At 41.4% G+C, this 24590-nt stretch overlaps 1 protein-coding gene and 1 non-coding gene across 5 annotated transcripts in view; both read left to right on the top strand.

Moving 5' to 3' along the window:
* The window catches only part of diaph2 (diaphanous-related formin 2), a 983399-nt gene that overhangs the window by 400235 nt on the left and 558574 nt on the right, over nt 1–24590 (top strand). The gene's annotated exons all lie outside the window — the stretch shown is intronic.
* On the top strand, nt 9752–9947 carry LOC140422840 (U2 spliceosomal RNA). Its single transcript, XR_011947624.1, has one exon. It is a non-coding gene; the product is annotated as a U2 spliceosomal RNA (small nuclear RNA).

Here is a 24590-nt window from a genome sequence, read left to right as displayed (position 1 = left end):
TCCTATGTCTCATTCCTTTTCTGTCTTAATACTGAATGATAAATGCTATACACTTCTGGGAATCTGTACTTTGTGTTGTGTTTGATTGATCTTATTTATATCAACATCATTCATTTTACTTTGATTATTGATATTTAGGGGGGCTTTGTTAATACTGGAGGAAGTAATCATTTTATATCTTAGTCCCAGTAAACCTTTTTGTATTCTCTTCTTCTCTGCCTGCTCTTAGTATTGCAATAATACTGTCTCGTTCAATAGCTTTATGTTTCACTCTTTGATCATCCTTTTAACATACATTTATCCTCCATGTGATAAAAGATGACAAACGATATGGGTAAAATTGATGTCAAGTGAATGCTTCCTCTTGTGGGGCATTCTGGAATGAGAGGTCATAGTCTTAGGATAAGAGATAGCAAATTTAAAACTGAGTTGAGGAAAAGCGACTTCTCCCAAAGGATTGTGAATCTGTGGAATTCGCTACCCCAGAGTGCGATGGATGCTGGGACAGTGAGTAAATTTAAGGAGGAGTTGGACAGATTTTTAATTGGTAATGGGTAGAAGGGTTATGGAGAACAGGCAGGATTGCAGAGTTAAAGCCTGGATGAGATCAGCCATAATCAAATGGTGGAGCAGACTTGATGGGCCAAATGGTCTAATTCTGCTCCTACGAACTTATGTGCCTCATTGTATCTTGCAAGATTTCAACTTGTATCTGACGGAAATCCAGTTTAGTTTGAACTCTTCAATTATTTCCTTGAAGTTGAACATTTGCTTGATTTTATACCAGGCTCCTAGTCTTTGCCTGTTTATTAGAAACACAAATTATGTCAAGCAATGTTTTTTGGTCTACAAGAGCGCTATGACCTCTGTTTTCCATATGCTATTTGGGCCATGCCTTTAGTGTTATGTGTTGCTTCTAATTATGCATTTGTGCATTATGTTTATCAACTCAACTTGGGAATATATAATTCATATTTGCTTGAATGAAGGTCTCTCATAAACAACCTTGCTATTTTCATAATTTGTTATATAATTCTTTCCCTCCAGTAGAAGTGAAAGGTGAGGGCGATACTTCTTGTGTATTATACACATGCTACTAAAATGGAAAGTGATTGCAGAACCTGGGGTGCCCTGGTACATGAATCATAAAATCTTAGTATTCAGGTACATCAAGTCATTTGGAAGGCAAATGGAATGTTGGTGTTTATTGACATGGAAATAGAATATTAAAATAGGAAGGTTTTACTGCAGTTGTACAGGCCCTTGGTGTGCTCTAATCTGGGGTACTTTGTATAGTTTTGGTTTCCTTATTGAAAAGTATATATATTTCTGTTCAGCAGTTCAGAGAAGGTTCATTGACTTATTCCTGGGACGAAGGGTTTATTCTGTAAAGAAAGGCTGAACAGGTTGAGCTTCTACCGTATGGAGGGTATTAGTTATGAGGAGAGATTGAATAAACTGGGATTGTTCTCCCTAGAGAGGCGGAGGTTGAGGAGCGACCTGATAGAAGTTTATAAAATTATTAGGGGTATAGATAGAGTGAACAGTTGGAGGCTTTTTCCCAGGGTGGAAATGACAATTACAAGAGGGCACAAGTTGAAGAGGAAGGGGGAGAGATTCAGTGGAGATGTGCAGGGGAGGTTTTTTAGAAAGAGGGTGATGGTGGCCTGGAATGTACTGCCAAGTGAGGTGGTTGAGGCAGATACGTTAGTGACCTTTAAGACTTATCTGGATAGGCACATGAACAGACGGGGTATAAAAGGATACAGGCAGTTGGTCTAGATAGGACACATGATCGGCGCAGGCTTGGAGGGCCGAAGGGCCTGTTCCTGTGCTGTATTGTTCTTTGTATACCATTGGAGTTTAGAAGAATGAGAGGCGATCTTATTGAAACATATATGATCCAGAGGCGAATTGATCCCGCAGGGGGGGGGCGGTGTTGGGATGTTTTGGGATTCCTAGTCGTTCTTGCCGGGGGGGAATCTTCCAGTTCCGCTGATGGCGAACTCTCGCCGTGGATTTCCCAGCGGCAGGGGTTGGATTCAATGGTAAATCCCATTGACAGCGGCAGGACCAGAAGATTCTGCTGCCAGCCAGTAATGGGCTTCCCCCCGCTGCCTAGAAATACATTGCGGGGAGTGTAGAAAATCACCCCCTCCCCACCATAAATCAGGTTCACAGTTTAAGGGTTAAAAATCTAATACTTAAATTGGTGATTAGATTATTTTAGGAGGTGAAATTCTCCTTCCCAGAGAGCAGAGGAGGCTGAGACATTGAATTTCTTCAAGGAAAAATCAAACAGATTTTTGATAGACTACAGTGTTGAGGGTTCTGGGGTGACTGGACCTGGAAAGACTTAATTACCTGCAAAGACTCACATTCAAAGTATCGTCTTGCATCATTGACTTTGTCTATATATGTGTTTCTGGAACCCACCTTTTCATTCACCTGGGGAAGGAGCTGCACTCCGAAAGCTAGTGATTCGAAACAAACCTGTTGGACTTTAACCTGGTGTTGTTAGACTTCTTACTGTGCCCACCCCAGTCCAATGGCAGCATCTCCACATTATATATTTTTAATGACTTCACATAAACCACATCAGCAGCTTCTTTTATTGTTAATGGTCAGTATCTTCTGTGCCACCTACTGCTCTTTAATCAGTCTCATCCAGTATATTGTGCTGTCCCCACCAATTATTAATTAAAATTATTCTCAATACCTGCCTCAAATACCTGTCCATATATATTTCTGTTTAAAAAAAATTAGTAAACTGTAAAGGAAAATGCTTGTTTGTGCCGCCACTTTTGCAAAATTGTACACCTATCTCGGTTGAAATCTATCTACCATTTCTTTTTTCCTTAAACTTAAAGTACCCAATTCATTTTTTCCAATTAAGGGACAATTTAGTGTGGCCAATCCCCATACCCTGCACATCTTTGGGTTGTGGGAGTGAAACCCATGCAAACACGAGGAGAATGTGCAAACTCCACACGGACAGTGATCCAGAGTCGGGATCGAACCTGGGACCTCGGTGCCGTGAGGCAGCAGTGCTAACCACTGCGCCACCATGCTGCCCCTATCTGCCATTTCTTATCTGCTTACATGCTTCCAATTCCCTTAAAAATTGTTTGACATAATTTTACATGCCACCTGACTTTGCATGCATTGGCCTTGCCAATTGTGAAAAACAATCTTTTTAGTTTGTGAGACTGCTGGGAAAAATGGATCATTCAGTATCTTTGGCACTGGATCTAATCTAATCTTAATTTACTTTGCAAGGTAAACTGAACTTGATTTTATGTGATCAGACAAGTCATTTCCTTCAGCTTATTTACCATTTTTTGAAATGTGCTTTAAAAGAAACATTTTAGAGGTTGTGAAGACCTGTGGACTACAAGTCTCTGCCAGGACCACTGAGCCCCTGATCTCATTACAGCCTGAGTCCACACATGGACAAAAGAGCTGAACACAGGAGATGAGGTGAGAATGAAACCCATTGACGTCAAGTTAATTGACTGAGTGTGATATGAAGGAGCCCTCGCAAAACTGGAGTCACTGGGAATCAAGGGAAAATACTTCACTGGGTGGAATCATACTCAGCACAAAAGCAGATGGTTGTGATTGTTCGAGGTCAGTCATCTCAGCTCCAGGACATCACTGCAGGTATTCCTCAGGGGAGTGTCCTAGGCCTAACCATCTTCAGCTGCTGCTTCAATGACCTTCCCACGATCATAAGGTGAGAAGTGGGGATGTTCAGATACTGAAGCAGTCTATGTCCAAATTGCAGCAAGACCTGGACAATATCCACGCTTGGGCTGACAAGTAGCAAGTAACATTAGTGCCGCATAAGTCCTAGGCAATAATGAGAGAGAGAATCTAACCACCACTGAATCCCCCCACTATTAACATCCTGGGGTTACCATTGACCAGAAACTGAACTGCCTCCTGACTCGTCAAAGCCTCTCTACCATCTACAAGGCACAAATCAGGAGTGTGATAGAATACTTTTCACCTACTTGGGTAAGTGCAGCTCCATTAACACTCAAGAAGCTCGACATCATCCAGGGCAAAGCAACCTGTTTGATTGCCACCCAATCCACCGTCTCCAAAATTCATTCCTTCCACCACTTGCTGCAGTGTATACAGTCTACAACATGCTCTGCAGCAACTCGCCAAGGCTCTTTTGATAGCTCCTTCTAAATCCTCAACCTCTACCACCTAGAAGGAAAAACCAGCAGATGATTGGGAACATCAGCACCTGTGAGTTCCTCTCCAAGTCACTCACCATCCTGACTTGGAAATATATTGCTGTTCCTTCACTGTCGTTGGGTCAAAATCCTCTCTCTCCCAAACTGCAGTGTGGGTGTACCTGCACCACATGAACTGCAATGGTTCAAGAAGGCAACTCACCATCACCTTCTCAAGGGCAATTAGTGATTTGGAAGAAAAGTGCTGGCATGAACTGTGTAGTCCATATCCTGTGAAATAATAAAATAAAAACCAGTTGAGTCCCAAATCATAAATGATTTGCACTTCACTGAATTTAAGGTGCAAGTTTCCTCTTTGGTTTGTATTTTTGGGGTGTTGGTAGCATAAGCTGAGCACATGGCACATTTAATTTTCTTTCCATATTCATCAAATATATCTCCTGGAGGTTTTTGCTGCCTTAGTAGTTATACCCTGTATATGATTGTTTCTAGAATTAAGTTTCAGTCTGCATTATGTGCTATTCGTTGATGTGAGTTAGAGCAGTATAAGCTGCACTACTTCGTGCAGTGGAAACGGACAGTATAATTGGTACTAGTTTGTGTTCCTGTTAACTATACATTGAATTCTAAGGAAGTACACACCAGATGTGAAGAGGGGAGTGACTTGTTATCATCTGTAATCATAGAATTTACAGTGCAGAAGGAGGCCATTTGGCCCATCGAGTCTGCACCGGCTCTTGGAAAGAGCACTCTACCCAAGGTCAGCACCTTCACCCCATCCCCATAACCCAGTAACCCCACCCAACACTATGGGCAATTTTGGACACTAAGGGCAATTTATCATGGCCAATCCACCTCGCCTGCACATCTTTGGACTGTGGGAGGAAATCGGAGCACCCGGAGGAAACCCACGCACACACGGGGAGGATGTGCAGACTCCGCACAGACAGTGACCCAAGCCGGAATCGAACCTGGGACCCTGGAGCTGTGAAGCAATTGTGCTATCCACAATGCTACCGTGCTGCCCCATGTAATTAGAACCAAAATGCATTAACATGCTGTGCAGGTACCAGTTGTCACTATTTTTTATTTATCTGATTTTGATATCCAGAAAACATAATGGTTTAAATAGATCATGGACTTTTGTTGAAACTGTTTTCAGGAATCTGTGTCTGGGACCGCTGTGCCGTGAGTGCAGATGTGCAGTACCTGGCTTTATTTTCTAGTTTCAATTTAATAAACCAGTTATCTTTGTACTTGAAATTGGACATGGTTTTGGTAATGTTTTATTCACAATCTAATGGCATGTTGATAAAGCAACATCCAAGACAAAACTGGCATCTTTGGTGAGATACAAGGAGAAGGAAAATGCATGTCCTAACATAATCAACATTGAAGAAAATTACAACTTATTACTCAATACATAAGTTGTTTTTCGGTACAATACACGTGTCTGCATGCACTTCATGATTCACAGCTATTTCAAATCACACTCTTGATTATGTTGATCTTGTTTACCTGCTACTTCAGCTTGGAATTGATTTTTCTGAGGAAAAGGGAGACCCAAGTCCCTCAGTAATGTTGCCAAATAAATTTAAGCATGTATTGTAAATACTGTTTCTCGGCTTGAGTTCTTGGATTTTCTTCGAAATACAAGCTTGTCTATCCCTCAGATGTTTGGATTAATAAATGTAAATGTGTTGTTCTTGTTGCAATTAATTGTTTTGTTACACCAAGGATTGATAAAGGTATGTGGCTGTTACATGTGTCACAGAGCTACTAAAAGCTCAGATTAAATTTGAGATTTAACAAATAATGTGTTGCTCTCTGAAATTCAGCAGGACTGGCATGTGAAATAATAAGTGGTGCTTGATTTTGATTCACAAAATGTTAGCTGGCCACTTGGAAGCAAATCTATTGAATATGTATTTTAATGGCAGTGAATAAAGCCATACTGACGAATGCATTTGTATGTCAATTTCACAATTTATTCGTTAGACATTTATAAATATATTCATTGATTATAGTATCTGTCTTAGTTTATACGTTAACTGATTAATTTAACCATTGCAGAATATTAAGGCAACTGAAGCTGAAGTACTGTTTACTACTTAACCTCATATTAACATGTTTGACTACTATATAATTATTTCAACACTGGGTTTATTTCAGCTTGCAGGACATTATTTTCCTACCATGCAATTAGAACCCAAATGCATTAACATGCTGTGCAGGTACCAGTTGTCACTATTTTTTATTTATCTGATTTTGATATCCAGAAAACATAATGGTTTAAATAGATCATGGACTTTTGTTGAAACTGTTTTCAGGAATCTGTGTCTGGGACCGCTGTGCCGTGAGTGCAGATGTGCAGTACCTGGCTTTATTTTCTAGTTTCAATTTAATAAACCAGTTATCTTTGTACTTGAAATTGGACATGGTTTTTGCTGAGTTGTGACCCCTTATCAAATGCTCTGCTTTGATTAAAGAGTGTTTCCAGCACAGAAGGAGGCTATTTGGCCCAACATGTCTGTGCTAGCTCTTTGCAAGAGAAACTTAGCTTGTCCCACTCCCCCATCGTAACCCTGTACCCCTGCAAATGATTTTTTTCTCTAGAGAGGCTTGACCAATTCCCTTTTGAAAGCACTGATTGTATCTGTTGGGCGGCACGGTGGCATATTGCCAGAGACCGAGGTTCGATTCAGACCTTGGGTGACTGTGTAGTTTGCACATGCTTCCCATGCCTGCGTGGGTTTTCTCCGGGTGCTCTGATTTCCTCCCACAGTCCAGCCATGTGCCAGGTTAGGTGGATTGGCCATGCTAAATTTCCCTTAAGTGGGTTATGGGGATAGGGTCGAGGATTGAGCCTAGGTAGGGTGCTCATTCAAAGGGTCAGTGCACACTCGATGGGCCAAATGAACTTCTCCTGCACTGTAGGGATTCTATTCTATGATCGATCTCCACTACATTCTTAAATAGTTAATTACCTACTGCTTCGTAAAACCTGATGTTGCTTTTGATCACCTTAAGTCAGTGTTCTCTGGTTCCTGACCCTTCCACCAATGGGAACAGTATCTTGGTACTCTTTGTAGACGCGTCATGATTTTGAACACTTCTATCAAATCTCCTTTCAACTTATCTCCAAGGAGAACAAACCCCTGTTTCTCCAATCTACTCATCCCTGGAATCATTCTTATCAATCTTTTCTGAACCCTAAAGCTTTTGTGTCTTTCTTAAATTTGAATGCCCAGAATTGAACTATATATTCCAGTTGATTCTATAAATATTCATCATAATTTCCTTTCTTATGTAGTTATCTCTCTATTTGAAAAGTCCAGGATCCTGGTTGCTTTATTGCTCATATTCTCAACCAGCATTGTCATCTTCAAGGATTTGAGCAAAATCAAATCTTATTCAAAAATTCCACAAATTTCTTCAAAAATTCTACAATAGGTCACTTAACATAACAATAGAACAAAGTAAAGCTAGCATTTGAGATGATTGTTCCCTTGTGTTCACGTGAAAAGGAACGGACTGATTTACAAACAAATAAATATAAAAGGGGGATGTGAAGGAGAGCCGCAGATGAATATAAAGTACAGATATGTTACTGCTCTTTAGAGGGGTATCAAGTGCAGACACGATGCGACAAATAGCCGCCTTCTATGCCATAACAATTCCGTGTAATTAAATTAACAGTCTCCAAATGATTTCGACGTGGAAGGAATAGATGTATGCCAAAAAAGACACATCTGTTCTTTTTCCTCTGACATAGTTTCCCCTCTCCCCATCCTTTCCCATTGTTAAGAATGCCCTTGATCATGCTTCCGCTATTTCCCGTTCTCCCTTGAAATTTCAAACTCGTGTCAATTGCCAGTGAACATCGAGTGATGAGCAACCAAACAAATAGAAGTCGAGTGTTGTTGCTAGCTCTAAAGTCTTGAGCCAGTATTAATTATGCTGGTTCAAGTTGCTAAGGCCAATTGACGACTGTTGTAGCATTGATGATTCCATGAACGCCAGACTTCTGTACTGTATAGCGACGTTACCCTTGCTCCTTTCCCATGGTGGGAAAAATGCTGAATGTGTCAATAGATGAGGCCCTGTTTCTGGAGCTTCTATTAAGCTTCATTGGGACAGTGTGGCAGTGGGGTGGAGAATTAAAATGATAAGTGATTGGCAGCTCAGGGATATGCTTGTGGATTGAACAATACAATCATCCAATCTACATTTGGTCTCTTCAGTGTAAAGGAGACTGCAGTATGACAAGCAAATACTGTTTACTAAGTTGTAAGAAGTATGAGTGATTCACTGTTTCAACTGTAAGGAATATGCAGCCCTGGGCGATGGGAAGGGAGGATGTAAAAAGGTAGGTATTGCATACGTTGCACTTGTACAGCAAGGTGGAGTGAAAAGGGATTTGGGTTTTGGGGCAACTGATTAGTGAATCTGAAAGTAATGGTCCTTTGGAGCACTGAGAGGGAAGCGGAAGATGTTTTTGTTATTGCCATCAGGCTGGTGACAGAGCATCATGATCCGTTGAATGTAGAAGCTTGTGGGGTGGGAGCTGAGGCCAGAGGTAGCCCGAATCTGGTTTCGAGGGGGAGGGGAAGGGGAGGGCAAAGGTGTTGGAAATAGGACGTACATAGATGAGGGCCCTATCAACCAAGATAAAGGGGATCCTTATTTGCTTTGATGTAAAGTAAAATAGCTGGCCTACTCTCTTGCAAAAAAATTGTGTGCATGGATCAGGCATACAAATTGTTAATGTATTGGTAATTTATTCTGGTTGTGATATCCATCAACTATTTTTAATTAGATATGTCTTATCGAGTTTAGCTGAGCTTATTTAAAATCTTAAGAGTTAATGGAAATGTTGTTTTTGACGCTGAAGAATTAAAAGCAGGCAATTTGAAAAAAATCTTAAGTGTCTTGTCCAGGCAGGCTTGATCGGACGAAAGGAGAAAGAAACATGTGTGAGGTTGAACAAAGATTTAAATAAGGTAACAAAATCTTTGATTTTTTTATTTAACTGAATCTCTTTAACTCAATTAGAAGCCAGACCTTCAAAGGGGAATTGATCCATTACAAACTAATACTCTAAATGTGATGCATTATCCAGACAAGCAAAGCTTATTTTGCATGATCATGGTTGCAATGCTGGAGGAATCGGCTTCAGTGAAGATGCTGGACTTTGTTTGCCTGTCTTACCACTTGATTCTGCGTGTCCTGCGGAGACATCGCTGGTGGAAATTCTCCAGCGCCTGCATTTACCGTCAGTAGATAATACAAATCTCACTGCCATAAAGAAGGGTGATGATGACGACGACAACAGACGTGCAGCCCAAAGTCTTTGCTCTGGTATGGAGATATTTGTTTTCAAGGGCCTAGTTGCTCCACCAGTCTGCAAAGTGCATCCAGATGCCAAATAATTGGCATCCGAAGCAGGCCCTATTTTCATAACTTAAAGATGGCACCCAATCACGGGGACAGGAAAATGTTTTAAGGACTCTCGGGAGGCCTCATTAAAAAGGGGAAAAATTATCGGTTCTCGGCCTTTTGGCTAAGATTAAGTGTAGTATCTGCTCTGCCTTTTGGCTCAGATCTGGTATGTCTCTCTTGTGGGGACCATGAATTGGATTCAATTTGAATTGTATTTTGGAGCAGGCAAGAAGCTGGATTAGGGGTTCACCCCTGTCCACACTCTGAGCCCTGGCTTTGTAACTCAGAGAAATAAAAAAAAAAGGGGGGGAAATTGACAACAGTGTGTGGGAGTAACTTGCCACAAACTGTTGGCAGTACCTGATCCAGCAGACTGCAATATAGTCAGAAACTAACCATATGCATTCTGCTGCAGAGAAGCAACAAAGGTGGAAAGAAAAAGAGCACAACCCTGGTCTAAGAATCCCTTTCATCAGGAGAAGTATTGTCCTCTCTGCCTAAAGACCCATGACTCCAGGATTGACCTGCCGAGTCACGTGAGGACACAAAAATCATGAAACCTGGAACTTGTCACTTGTTTGATGGCAATGATGAATGCTTTAAATATTAGTCTCCTGTTGTCATACAACATTTATTTGCTTCTAAAGCTATTAGCATTGTCTAAAAATCTAAGAATTTGACAGCGTTGCACTGTAACCTTGGTACCCAGAATGCTCTAGCGCAGCTTGCTCATCATAGTGCCAAGCGTCTAGTTAGAGAATATTGCTGAACAACTGAGATAAACGGCAACGCAGAAATATTTTAAAAGTATAACCATTGCAGAAGAAAACATTTTATTTGAAGAACAGAAATGTAAAACTGAACATAATAGAAAGATGCATGGCAAAGATGACCACAGATAAAATATTTTTATTTGGTTTTTAACATTTTATACATGAAACATCAAGAACCACAGAAACCCCCACACCAGTCCACCAACCAATAGCCCAATAACTCAAGGAAAAGAACCCCTCCCACCACCCCCTCTCCTTAGCAGCTGACAGTAATCAACTCTTGAAAGTGTAGAATAAACTGACCCCATCTATTGCGGAACCCCTCCATCGCCCCCCTCAAAGCAAACTTAACCATCTCCAAATACAGAAACTCCCATCAAGTCCCCAAGCCACACTGAGGTACAGGAGAAGCTGATCTCGACCCCAATAGGACCCGCCTGCAATCAGCGAGGCGTAGGGTAAAACATCTGCCCCCGCTCCCGTCTGCAGCACCGGCAGGTCCAGTACCCCAAATATGGCTCCCAGGGGAATTGGCTCCAAATCCAAATGCAATTTCGCCGACATGCTGCTGAAAAATGATGTCCAAATTTTCTCCAACTTCGGGCAGGACCAGAATGTGATTGACTGGGCCTCTCCCACATTGCTCGTAAGCGTCCTCCACCCCCTCAAACAGCCGGCTCATCCTCAACTTCATCCGGTCACCCTATGCACCACCTTTAACTGTATTAACCCTAGCCTTGTACATGAGGTTGACGCATTTACCCTTCATTGCAGCTCACACCACAACCCCTCCTCCAGCAGCAACCCCAGCTTCTTCTCCCACTTGTCCTTGACCCCCACCAGCGATGCCATATGCTCCTCCAAAGTCTTCCCATAAATCACCAAGATGACCTGCCCCTCATACCCTAACACCAACAGCACCTCTACAACTAAAAGGAGGGCGGTGTCAAAAGAAACGTGAGAAAACCTTTCTTGCAAAGTCCCGCACCTGCAGTGCGAGACTGGAGGAGGAAGACTTACCTTGCATTGGGGCTGGTTTAGCACAGTGGGCTAAACAGCTGGCGTGTAATGCAGAACAAGGCCAGCAGCGCGGGTCAATTTCCGTACCAGCCTCCCCGAACAGGTGCCGGAATGTGGTGACTAGGGGCTTTTCACAGTAACTTAATTGAAGCCTACTTGTGACAATAAGCTATTATTATGGAGGTCATTCATTCTTTTGCGGCGCTGCTGCCCTGTCCTCTTCTGCAGTGAGATGGCACTGTCTTCACGCTGTTACTGCCCTCTAGGCAGGGGTGGTTACCTTGCTGGATGGATTCTATACGACCGTGGATGGAAGACATCCCACTTCTGATGCACACCATCCAGGAATCGTGTCAGAGCTTCATCTGAGAATTGCGATGCTGGCCTCGTGGCAGCCACCCCCTTGATGGATCTGGAATGAGTGTTGTGGATGTGTTCCTATGGTGCTCCCTACTGATTGCAAAACAAGTTGCCCTGGGCAAACAAAGATCTCCACAAGTGCAGCGTGATTCACATGGTTTAAGGAGACTCAAAATTCTGTGAGATTTTCCGGCAGTGGTGCTTGCGGGATTTGAACCAGTTTTCTCACCGGAAGCAACACTTTGCTAAATTTTAGTAAGACTCCGCCCATAATGACTAGCTTCGTTATTAAGCATGGAAAGATGAAATCAACCATGCAAATCACAATCACAATCTTCTCACCGTTACAGAGTTGACTTGGATGAGAGTCATTTATGGCTCTTTAGGTGAGTTCCTGAGGTAACCTGTCATTAGTTGTGTTGCCATATACTTTGGAATGAAAAAGCGTGATGGAGAAAGCTTTTTGTGACATTGTACGCGTAAAATATTAAGTGACTTTGCCCTTCCATTCTCAAGGGAACAAGGTTTTTGGACTGACTCACTATCTGTACCTGCAGCAGAATTAGAAATACTTGTTTGGAATCCTTCAGCATATTTACACAGCTGCACAAATAGAAAATTACACATAATCCAGACAAATGAGCACTAATGGAATATTTGTTTATTATTTGCGATTTGTTGTGCTTGGTACAAAATATGATGGGACATTATCTTTACTCATAGTTGGAATTTCTAATAAATTGGATTCTATGATCTCAAAACATGAGCAGATTTAAATCAAAATATCAGGGCCAGAGTAAGTGTACATTTTACTGACTGAAAAACAGTTCCTACTATTTTCTGTGGTATCAAACTTTAATCACATAATAAATTGTTGATGCTTTTTCTTTTTGATTATGTATGACATGTATTGCCGTAGGAAATAATTGTGCCAGAGGTCCTGTCATGAAATACAGTTGTGTGCTTCAAGAATGTATTTGTGCCTGACAGATATTGCCTTTAAAACGTCATGACATTAAATGGCTTTTGAAAATATGAAAAAATCAGACTTGGTTGTAAAGACATAAAATGCAATAGCATTTTATTTATAACATAACTGATCCCAGTCATGACCGAATTGACCCTTGTTCTTGTAAGTGTTTCATAACCCTTGTGCTGGTGAAGGATTTTCACAGAATCTGAGAACATTAGAACATAGAAGCAGACCATCAAGTTTGTACTGTTACTTTTCCTCACACAAGTTACTTTGTTTAATCCAGCTCTCCTGACAATTTCCCAAGCACCACAATATTATTTTAAAGCTATTTAATTTCATTTGACAAACATTTATACTTTTTGCGTCAGCAATGGTTTCTTGCAGAGAATTCTACATTCAAACTATGCTCTGAAAATTTGTGTATCCTCACCTTTCAGTTGTTTTATAAATATCTTAAATTCTCTCATTTATGTCTTGCCATCCAGTGAGAAAAATGCAGTCTAAAACATGATGTATTTCTGCATGACTAAATTATTTCACTATTTAGCAGTGATATAAATGCAATGATATCCTACCTAGGTTCTCTTTGTCCCCAAATTAGTTTACAAGAACAATAAAATAAAAGCAATATATTGTGGATGCTGGAAACCTGAAATAAAAACAGCAAGTGCTGGAAATACACAGCAGGTCTGGCAACATCCGTGAAGAGAGCAACAGAGTTAATGCTTTCAATTCCAATATGACTCTTCAGAACCAGTTCCAAAGAATAGCCATATTGAACGTAAAATGTTAACTCTGTTTCTGTCTCAGATGTTGCCAGACTTGCTGAAATTTTGCCAGCTTTTATTTCTAGAGCAAGAATTTGCTTTGGTGCTAACTCCTACACTCCCATGGTTGCAGCTATAGTACTCCCAGAAGGATTAAATAGAGACAATATGAATCTGTTTCATAGGCTCGTACTATGAAAGAAAGACATCCGGCAGGATTCTCCCGCAATTGTCGGGATGGCCCAACACCGGCGCCGAGAACGGCACGAAGCACTCCGGCATCGGGCCAACCGGAAGTTGCGGAATCCTCCGCACTTCCGGGGGCTAAGCCGGCGCTGAAGGGGTTGGCGCCGTGCCAACTGGTGGCGAATGGCCTGGCCACCGGCCAAAAACCGGCGCCGGAGAATACGGCAGCCGGCGTCAGAGCGGCGGGGTGGGATTCACGCTGCCTCCCGGGGATTCTCCGACCCTGATAACACACACCTCTCTTACCCATGTAGATATTGCGGAAAATGGCGACTAGGGGCTTTTCATAGTAACTTCATTTGAAACCTACTTGTGGCAATAAGCGATTTTCATTTTTCATTATCTATGGAATGTTTGTGTTGGGGTCATAGCGTTTTACCACCCGTTCACCAGCAGGTGTTTATTGTTATTGATAAACTGAATGATTAGAGACCATAGGGAAGGATTAGCTCATTTGAATAGACTGTTTAGTTAATCTGGTGGCTATAGTGGCTGTAGTAATAGTAACATGAGCAATATCTACATGGTTAAGAGAGGTGTGTGTTATCAGGAACTAAATATCCAATATGATATCCTAAACATTCTAGCATCTTTAACATTCTAAATTGTATCCTATATATATATATATATATAATATAAAATATTGTATATTGTTACAACCAAGTGAGGAGAAGTGCAATGTCTCCTGTCTTTTACCACTTAACGGTCGGTTGCAGCAGAGCTTTTGAATTTTAAATCAATGCTATATTGCCAATTCGGTATGCATGTTTTATTGCTAAATCCCATGAAGGTGAAATATTAAAAACATTAAAGTTGTACAAATTTGGCCTACTTCTTACTGATACATGCAAACTATTAGGATCCTGCACCAGACTTCAATATTTGTTAGGATACCGGCAGAGATCTCCAAACAACTTTTTTAAATTTGTAAAACTGTGAGGAAAGGATACTTCACTCAAAGAGTGATGACTCTCAGTGATAGATATCTTTTATGTCAAAACAAACTTTAATTTAAACAGAGAATTAACCATATTAACAACAATGAAACAGCTTTACAATTATCAGTTAAACAGTTCTTAAACACCAGGAAATACGTAAGCTTGTCACCTGTCCTTGTAACTCCAATTAAGCAACTCGATACAGTTCAAATGCCACTTATAAATTAACTTAATTAAACAGGTTTACTTGCTTAGCTATGTGGAGACGTTTGGAGAGAGTTCCTTTCAAGAGCAGATCCAGTACACGTCTCTCTTGTCAGAATGAAATCCTATGGCAAACTGCTGTTCAACTTAAAATATTCTAGCAGACTGCAAAACTGCAGACAGACCTGGCTCCTCCCATTAATTACATCTGTATCTCACTATATTCAATGACCTGCTTAGCTGGACTAAAACCGCACCCTTAAAATATCTACACTCGAGCGAATCTCCAGCAATCAAAACATGATCCCATTAGCCCTTAATCTGTAACCACGTAGGTGGCTAAAATCAATAATAACCTCACTCTTTTACGACTTTTTGATTACAGTTTTAGCAGACATGCGCCATCTGAGTACCTTAGAACCATAGAATCCCTACAGTGCAGAAGAAGGCCAGTTGGCCCCTTGGGTCTACATCACCCTAGGTAGCACCCTACCTAGGCCTACACATCATCCCTATCCCCCTAACCCCACCTAACTTTCACACCTCAGACATTATGGGATAATTTTATTATGGACAATGAACCTAATCTGTACATCTTTGGACTATGGCAGCCTGTATGTTCTCTACTTGGATCTCAATTCCAGCATCCACTCAACAGGTTGCATCACATGTTCCTTCTCCATGTCATTTGTCTGTTCCAAAGAATTTGGAGGGCCGGCTCATGTCTCGCGTAGTTCCCCTTTCAACTTGATTTTGTATCCAAGGTGATTCATTTTTTCATGTCACACCAATTAACTTCTGAATGTTCCATCTTATTGAGATAGGAAGGAACCAAGGTGATTTATGTTTTCATGTCATACCCATTAACCTCTGAATGATCCATTCTCCATCTTGTTGAGATAGGAAGGAGCTGTTCATACCTCCAGGAATACCATTGTCTCTGTCGGAGTCTCTGTAGACTTTGCGTCTCCATGGAATGGAATATGGAATGTGACATCACAGGTGTAAGTCAGCAGCTACTTCAAGTCAGTGTCCTTCGTTTAACAAAAGTGTATTTATCTTTTAGAAAAAAGGTTCTCTCCCCATATTCCATATAGTACACCTTTGTGATAATATATACAAAATATTATATAATATATATATTCTTCTAATCTGCGGTGCCTGGAATTAAACACAGTACTCCAAGTGGTGTCTCACCAGAGTTTCAATTAATGGCACCGCAACTTCCACCCCTTTGTATTTGAGTCCATTGAAGAGAAAGGCTTACATTCCATTAGGCATCTTAATGATATTTTGTTCCTGTTGACTAGATTTGGACTTTGACCCCTAAATTTCTGCACTCTACACAGTTCCTTGCTTCTCACCACCTCTTCACCTGAGGAAGGAGCAGTGCTCCGAAAGCTAGTGATTCGAAACAAACCTGTTGGACTTTAACCTGGTGTTGTAAGACTGTGCTCACCCCAGTCCATCGCCGGCATTTCCACATCACCTCACCACTTAAAATATACTCTCATCTGTCTTTCTTGGGTTCAAAGGGGATGAGCTTGCACTTCCCCACACTGAACTCCAATTTTATACATTCAATCAATTAATCTTCCTTTGCAATTTTTTGCTTCTGTCTATATTATTTAGTGTGCACCTAAATGACATTTTCATCAAACTTGAACATTCTATTCCTTCATCTAATCCATTTATGAACATAGCAAATAGCTGAGGCCCCAGTACACATCCATTGAATTTGAATAAATACTCATTATCCTACTTCTTCAAAGCCCTGTACATACTAGTAGGTTGCCTCAATTTTAAGCACTAATTTGTTCACAACTGCTTGCGCCTGTTACTTATTATATTCATATGAGGGCTCTGGCTCTTTTGTTCCTATGCATATTTTTTTAAAGATAATTCTTGGGATGTGAGCATCTCTGGCAAGGTCAGCATTTATTGGCCATCCCTAATTGCAGGTGATGGTGAGTGTATTCTTGAACCAATGTAGTCCATCTAGTGTAGATACACCCACAAAGCAGTTAAGGATGGAAGCCAAGTACTTTGACCCAGTGGCAGTGAAGGAGATATAGCTCCAAGTGAGGGTGATGTGTGATTTGGAGAGGAATTTGCAGGTGATGGTGCTCCATGCATCTGCTGCCCCTGCCCTAGGTTCTATATATTTTGTGAATTTGGAAGTTGCTGTTGAAGGAGGCTGAGCGAGTTTCTGTACTGTACCCTGTAGATGGTACACACAGGAGCCAATGTGCATCTGTAGTGGAGCAAGTGAATGTTTAAGTTGGTGAATAGGGTGCCATTCAAGCACGTTGCTTTGTCTTAGGTAGTGTTGAGCTTCTCAGTGGTTTTGGAGTCACATACATCCAGGCAACTGCATTCTTGACTTGTGCCTTGTCGATGGGCGTGGGTTAGGAGAAGAGTAATGCGGCACAGGATTCCCACCTCTGACCGACATTGTAGCTGAAGTATTTATATGGCTGCTCCAGTTAAGTTTCTGGTCAGTAGTGACCTCCAAGGATGTTGATGGTGGGGCATTCAAAGATGGTAATACCATTGAATGTCAACGAGAGATGATTACATGGGGACGTATGGTAGTTACTAAATGTGAATTTGCATATCCTCTGTTACAAGTCTTCGCTTGAAGAATTACCCTTCATTTGTTGGAATAGTTTCGAAAATTAAATTTAAGTAGCAATTTAAATTGTAATTAACTTTGATTAGTCTTTTTGAGCATTTGTTCTTTTAATTAGTGGTGTCTAATTTATCTTTCACTAATTAGTTTGATTTGTGATAGCTTTCCTAAAATCATTGCATCTCCATGTGATGGTGTGAGTATTGTGCATGTTTAATGTATTCTTGGGTTTAACTCCTTGTGTTGGTGGATTTCTTTTCGTCTCGCTGGATTGTTTGGCCATTTTGTTTAAAATTTTGGAAGAACAAGAAAGAAAAACTAATCACTGGTTATGTTCCTAACTGCTTCAACAAGATATTAGGAAAAAGTGCTGTTCTATCATATTGAAGACATATTATTGTAATTTTATTTGTAATGTGAAAATCTCTGAAGAAGCCTATAGCTTTTGAAAAGACTTATGAATTTCCTGTGACGAGTTGGAAGATTAACACAACAAGATTTCATGGATTAAACTTTGACTATAACAGGTGACTAAAAGTACTCTTGACTAAAACTACTTTTCTTTTTGTCGGCAACCTGTACTTTAAATTACAGAAAGGAACATTCCCTGTTTGTACTTACCCACATTGTACCTACCATGGAATTACAGTCCTTATAGCAGACAGTTCATTGTGGCTACCAGCTTCCAATGCTTCCCATATCCCTGTTTCGCTGATTAATAATCTAGGGTGACCATCTCCAGACTTTCCTGAATTTTCGTTGAGTTTCTTATATCCACTCCCAGAAGTAAAGCCTGCTCTGATGATTATTCTTCGCTTGGGCTGAGTCAGGACAAATCTCCCAGATACCTTAAAAGGCTGCAGGTTGCACCTCTTTGACTGGAGACCATGGGCGGGATTCTCCCCTACCCGGCGGGACGGGGTGTTCCGGCGTAATGGAGTGGCGGGAACCACTTCGGCGTCGGCCGCCCCAAAGGTGCGGAAGTCTCCGCACCTTTAGGGGCCAAGCCCTCATCTTGAGGGGCTCGGCCCACGCCGGAGTGGTTTGCGCTCCCCCGGCTGGCGGGAAAGGCCTTTGGCACCACGCCAGCCGGGGCCGAAAGGTCTTTGCCGGGCGACGCGGGTCGGCGCATGCATGGGAGCATCAGCGGCTGCTGACATCATCCCCGCGCATGCGCAGGGGAGGGGCCTCTTTCGCCTCTGCCATAGTGAAGACCATGGCGAAGCCGGAAGAAAAAGAGTGCCCCCACGGCACAGGCCCGCCCGCGGATCGGTGGGCGCCGATCGCGGGCCAGGCGATCGTGGGCCAGGCCACCGTGGGGGCACCCCCCGGGGCCTGATCGCCCCGCACCCCCCAGGTCCCCGGAGCCTGCCCGCGCCGCCTTGTCCCGCCGTTCAAAAGGTGGTTTAATCCACGCTGGCGGGACAGGCATTCCAGCAGCGGAACTTCGGCCCATCGCGGGTCGGAGAATCGGCGGGGGTGAGCCCGCTGACCAGCGCGGTGTGATTCCCACCCCCGTGACCGGCACGGCGCGAATCCCGCCCCCGCCGAATCTCTGGTGGCGGAGACTTTGGGACACGGCGGGGCGGGATTCACGCCAGCCCCCGGCGATTCTCCGACCTGGTGTGGGGTCGGAGAATCCCGCCCCATCTTCTTCTTGCATCCAGCTGTGTCCGCTCCAAAACTAAGCAATTTTGTTCTCTGATAATTACACAGGACGGCTCTCTGTCTACGATATTAATTGAATTGTAGGGAAGCCTGTAACCTGATAGCAAATATGGTGTCCTCTGCCATCTTTCCTGCATCAAGATAAAACACAATGTTGCATCCAGGTGGAACTGCTGATTATCTATTCTTGATGCCCAACTCATCTTAGAAGTAAATGGACAGTTAAAAGCATAAAAACATTCACATTTCCTATCCGGAGTCAGAACCTACCCATTGTGAACTCAGAGATTGCTGCCATTGAGTTCTGATCTAAACATCATATGCCTTCCTCCCAATAAAATAATATAGTTGAAATGCACAAAATATGAAGGGCCTAGACATGGTAGATGGGAAAGACTTGTTTCCCTTAACTCAGGGGTCAGTTACCAGGGGGCATCAATTTAAGGTGACTGGTAAAAGGTTTAGAGACAACATGAGGAAAAGCTTTTTCAGCCTGCGTGTAGTGGGCCTCTGGAATTCACTGCCTGTTGGTGGTTGAGGTTGAAATGTTCAAATCATTCAAAAGGTGCCTGGATCTGCATGCATCTAAAGTGCTGTAAACAGCAAGGTGCTGGAAAGTGGGATTAAAAAGAGTGGCTAATTTATTTTTCCTCTACATTGGCCGGTGCAGACAAAATTGACTGAATGGCCTCTTTCTGCACTATAACCTTTCAATGGTTGGTTGTTATTTTTTCCCCAGCAATAGGCATGTATAACTTATGTTATGACACCCTGGGCTAGTGCACAGTCAATTCCAGCCCCACATAACTCAAAGTTGCTACACTAGTGAATTAACCAATAATTCTTAGAAAAATACCCAATGTTTTGGCTCTTGATGGCTCAATCATTACAGTCACCATGTTTGTAAATTTTAACGCAATTAGTTTTTTTATTTATAACAAGAACTTTAATGAAATATGCAGCAAATACAATTGATTAACTCTTATCTAATTCGTAATCCACCAGTCTCAATATACACACACAAGACAGACAAACACAAACGGGAGAGAGGGGTGAATAATAACAAATAAAAGGAAAAAATAGTCTTTGTTTCAGATGGTTGTCTTTAGCAAACCTTCCTCAAACCAGGCTTTCAATCGAGATTTCTGCTTTTCAGTCTGTAATGGTTTTCACTGTAGATTTATTCAGGTCTCTGCAGTTTTAGAAATGCAGCTATTCTCAGCTTTTCTATAGAGAGAGAGAGAGCGAGAGACAGACATTGTTTGCTCTGTGTGTCCAGGATCCAAACTGAGCTCTGGGCAGAATACGGCGATTTGGCCAATTCATTGGCCACCAACCAACCAATCAAACCAAGTCCTACCCTATCTCTCGGGTGCCAATAAGTCTTGTTGTCCAAAGCTAGCACCATATACTATGTTGCAACTTCTTGAATTCCTCCTTCTCTCTGCTGCTTGACTGAAAGCTACATGTCCATTAAGCATCCTGGATCAAAAATAATAACAGCAAAATAAAGGAAATGAGGGAACCAACTGGAATGACCCCTACACTTGCATAGTGAAAAGACATTTTATGCTGCAAAAGCAATGTTCTTGAAATAACATCTAAGAACACACCATGTGTTTTGATTTTACAAGTGTTAGTATATTCACCAGTTGCACAGTAGAATATCTTCCAATCCTTCTATGTAATGTGTTTGTTATTCCAGTTGTGCAGCCCTTTAGTACCTACCTGGCAAATTTCATCCAATGTGCACCTAGGAGGTCTGGTGGACTTGGGGGTATCTTTTATGACTTCAACAATAATCGGTTGCCTCCAACAGTGTTTTTACTGTCAAAGGTAACCTTACCTTACAAAGGGACACAAAATGAATTTGTTTTCAGTGTAGTTGGTATATAAAAGGCACATTCAAGTACCACTTTTGTAAGGAAAATATATTTCTGTGTATTGTAGAATTTTGTCTTTCTATACTATTTATTATCAGTTACTTAAAATCTCTAATGTAGAAATAAGTATTTGGATTAATCCAAGGACTATCCACAAGGAATGATTGAAATTTAAGGTTAATGACAAACTACTTGGTTGTACTAACATGTTCTTAGGCAGTGGGTTCTTCCTGCTTGATGCACGCATAAAAATTTAGCCCCTTTGAAAACCTGGATTTCTTGTAGTTTCAATTTAAATGGTTATAGTGTCATAAGAGTACACATTTTTTGCCATGAACTGTCAAACCTGTTCCGTTATCCAGTTTTATCGCTACCTCGATATTATCATTTGGAAGCAGTAAAGAGAGAATAACTTTGCTCCAGGCACATTCACACTTGCCTGCTTATTTCTTTCCTTCTATATATTGCTTCAGTGGGCTGTTCTAAGCCGAGTTGGTCACAGCTGGAAGGATTTTGTATCTTTTCAATCATGAATCAGCAGTTCTCTAGGTGGCTTCTAGTGTTATATAATGTTAATAATATGAACAAAAAGTGTTTTGGGATGTTGCCCTCTGCTGATGTAGGAACAAGAAGGTTGAGCTTGTAACATCTTTAATTGTAAGGTTAGGTCACAGTACATAGGGAACTGGAACTGGAATCTCCTCTGGACATTTAATTTTCTAGCACCTTAGTTGTTTGCATGCCTATGAATTGTGTATATTGGCTTGCTTTCATGTATATTGATAGTGTTTATAATAAGATACAGGAATACAAAGGGATATTAGTCATGAAGTGACAGTGACTGTCTAATTTTTACCAAACCTGTTTAGAAACAGGAATTGCATCTCAGGGCTGAAGAGTGAAAATATTGTGCAATATAAATGCATACTATTCAAAAGAAAATTATAGATTAGTTAGCTTGACATCGGTATGTAAACTGCTGGAGATTATACTGAGGAATAATCATGAATGTTCGGCCAAACATTTGCATCCCATTTGGCAGCAGGTATGAATGGTGAACGAATTGAAGAGGCTCAAGTATTAATATGGTTTGACATGGTAAATATTGCAAGATAATTTCCATAGGTAGTGATTAAAGGGGCACAAATATGACAAAAGTAATAGAAGCTAAAGAGGGTAGATTAGAAGTTTTTCTTCCCCAACTCTGCACGGTGGCACAGTGATCAGAATGACTGCCTCACAGTGCCAGGGGCACGCATTCAATTCCGACCTTGGGTGACTGCGTGGAGTTTGCATACTCTCCCTCTGTCCGCGTGGGTTTCGACCGTGAGCTCTGATTTCCTCCCACAGTCCAAAGATGTGCAGGTTAAGTGGATTGGCCATGCTGCATTACCCCTTAGTGTCCAGAGGTGTGAGCATGGGCCTAGGTGGAGTGCTCTTTCAGAGGGTTGATGCAGACTCCAAAGTGCAGAAGGAGGTATTTCAGCCTATCGGGATTCTATAAACTCAAAAGTATTTGGAGTATGGAATGCATTGCTATAATTGCCTCATAAAGTTGAGGCAGTCAGAAGATTTAAAGGAGAATTATATAAATACTTGAAGAAGCAAAAAAAAGATATGTGGTGTGAGGTTCAAACACGCATTGGAAATAGAATTGTCCACTTTTCTTATGTCTTGATTCCAAGATGTTACCAAGTAGCTTAATTACTGTTTTGCATCGGGTTTTATAGCAATGGCTGACAATCTTTCTGCAATGAATAAAATAAAACTCTGTTAGGCAGACAGTCATTCTTGGTATTACTTCAAAATATCAGTACACTTTCTGAAGAACTACTTGGCGAACTTCACCCCAGTGAATTGTGCAAATCTTATTTTTACACATTGTGCTAGCCTCTGATGTATTTCAAGCTTTTGAACACATTTATGTGATCAACTATTGCGCTTGTATATTTGTTCATAAGAACATAAAGTAAGAAACAGGAGCAGTAATAGTCCATTCAGCCCTTCAAGGCAGTTCCGCCATGCAGTAAGATAATGGTTGATTTGGTTGTGTTCTCACCTCCACTCTCTTGCAGGCCTCCAATAACCCTTAACTCAGCTTTGAATGTGTACAGTGACCCATCTTCATCTTAAATGTCATTCTCATTATTCTGGAACTTGTGCGTCCACGTTGTGCCATAGTTGTTTGGTACCATTTGTGACTCCTCAGATACAAATGCAGTCTATGTTTATATATGGCAATATCTGGAAAACTTTCAGATTTGGGATGATAAATGGCAAGTTACATTTGTGCCAGAAATGTGCCAAGCAATGATCATTTTCAAAGAGAAAATATCTAATCATCTCCCCTTCAGATGCAAGTACATTAGTATTGCTGAATCTGCTCTGTGTTACCATTGACCAGAAAATCAACTGGTCTAGTCATATAAATACTGTGGCCAGAAGGACAGAGGCTGAAATTTCTACAGCAAATAACTTGTCTTCTGGCTCCCTAAACTCTATCCACCATCTACAAGGCACAAGTCAGGAATTTGATGGAATACTGACTCGTTGCCTGGTTCAGTGCAGCTCTAACAACACTTGAGAAACTTGCCAGAATCCAGGACATAGCAGCCCTCTTGATCAGTACGCTATCCACCGCCTTAAACATTAACTCCCTGCACCATTGATGCACATCAATGTGTTCCAGATATAAGTTTCACTGCAGCAACTTGCCCAGGCTCCTTCTAAACTTGTGACTTCAAACACCTGGAAGGACAAGGGCACCATCTGCGAGTTCCCATCCAAGCCACATAACATTCTGACTTGGAACTATATTGCTGTTCCTTTACTGTTGCTGGATCAAAATTCTGAAACTCCCTTTCTGAAAGCACAGTGTGTGTACCAACTGTTGTATTACAGAGGTTCCCTCAACACCATGAGTTCTAATCTGGTGGGATAACCTTTTACATAGCACCTTACCAAATGGTGTTTGGAAACCCAATTATACTGCATCCACTAGTTTCCCTTTAGCCACCCTGCTTGTCACATCCTCGAAGAACTGTAATAAATTTGTCGCAAATGATTTCCGTTCAAGGTCACCATATTGACTCTGTTTGATTGAAGTAAAATTTTCAAATTGTCCTATGGCTATTTCCTGAATAATGGATTCTTGCATTTTCACAATGACAGATGTTCGGCTAACTAAGCTGCAGTTTCCTGCTTCCTGCCCCCTCTTTCTTGATTAGGTGTTACATTTCTAATTTTCTAATCCACTGGGACTTTTGGAGAACCTGGGCAATTTCGGTGAGGACAACCAATGCATCCAATATCTCTGCAGCCACTTCTTTTAAGACCCTAAGATGCAGCTGACTTGTTGGCCTTTAATCCCATTAGTTTTACTGTTACATTTTCTCCAGTGATGATAATTGTGTGTTAATTTACTTCCACCTCTTTTTGCTCCTGATTTTCTACTATTCTTGCAATGTTTTCCA

This window comes from Scyliorhinus torazame, chromosome 5 (assembly GCF_047496885.1).
Source record: "Scyliorhinus torazame isolate Kashiwa2021f chromosome 5, sScyTor2.1, whole genome shotgun sequence".
Classification (NCBI taxonomy): Eukaryota; Metazoa; Chordata; class Chondrichthyes; order Carcharhiniformes; family Scyliorhinidae; genus Scyliorhinus; species Scyliorhinus torazame.
Note: the sequence above shows the minus strand (reverse complement) of the source record. Positions and strands in the feature narration are given on the sequence as shown.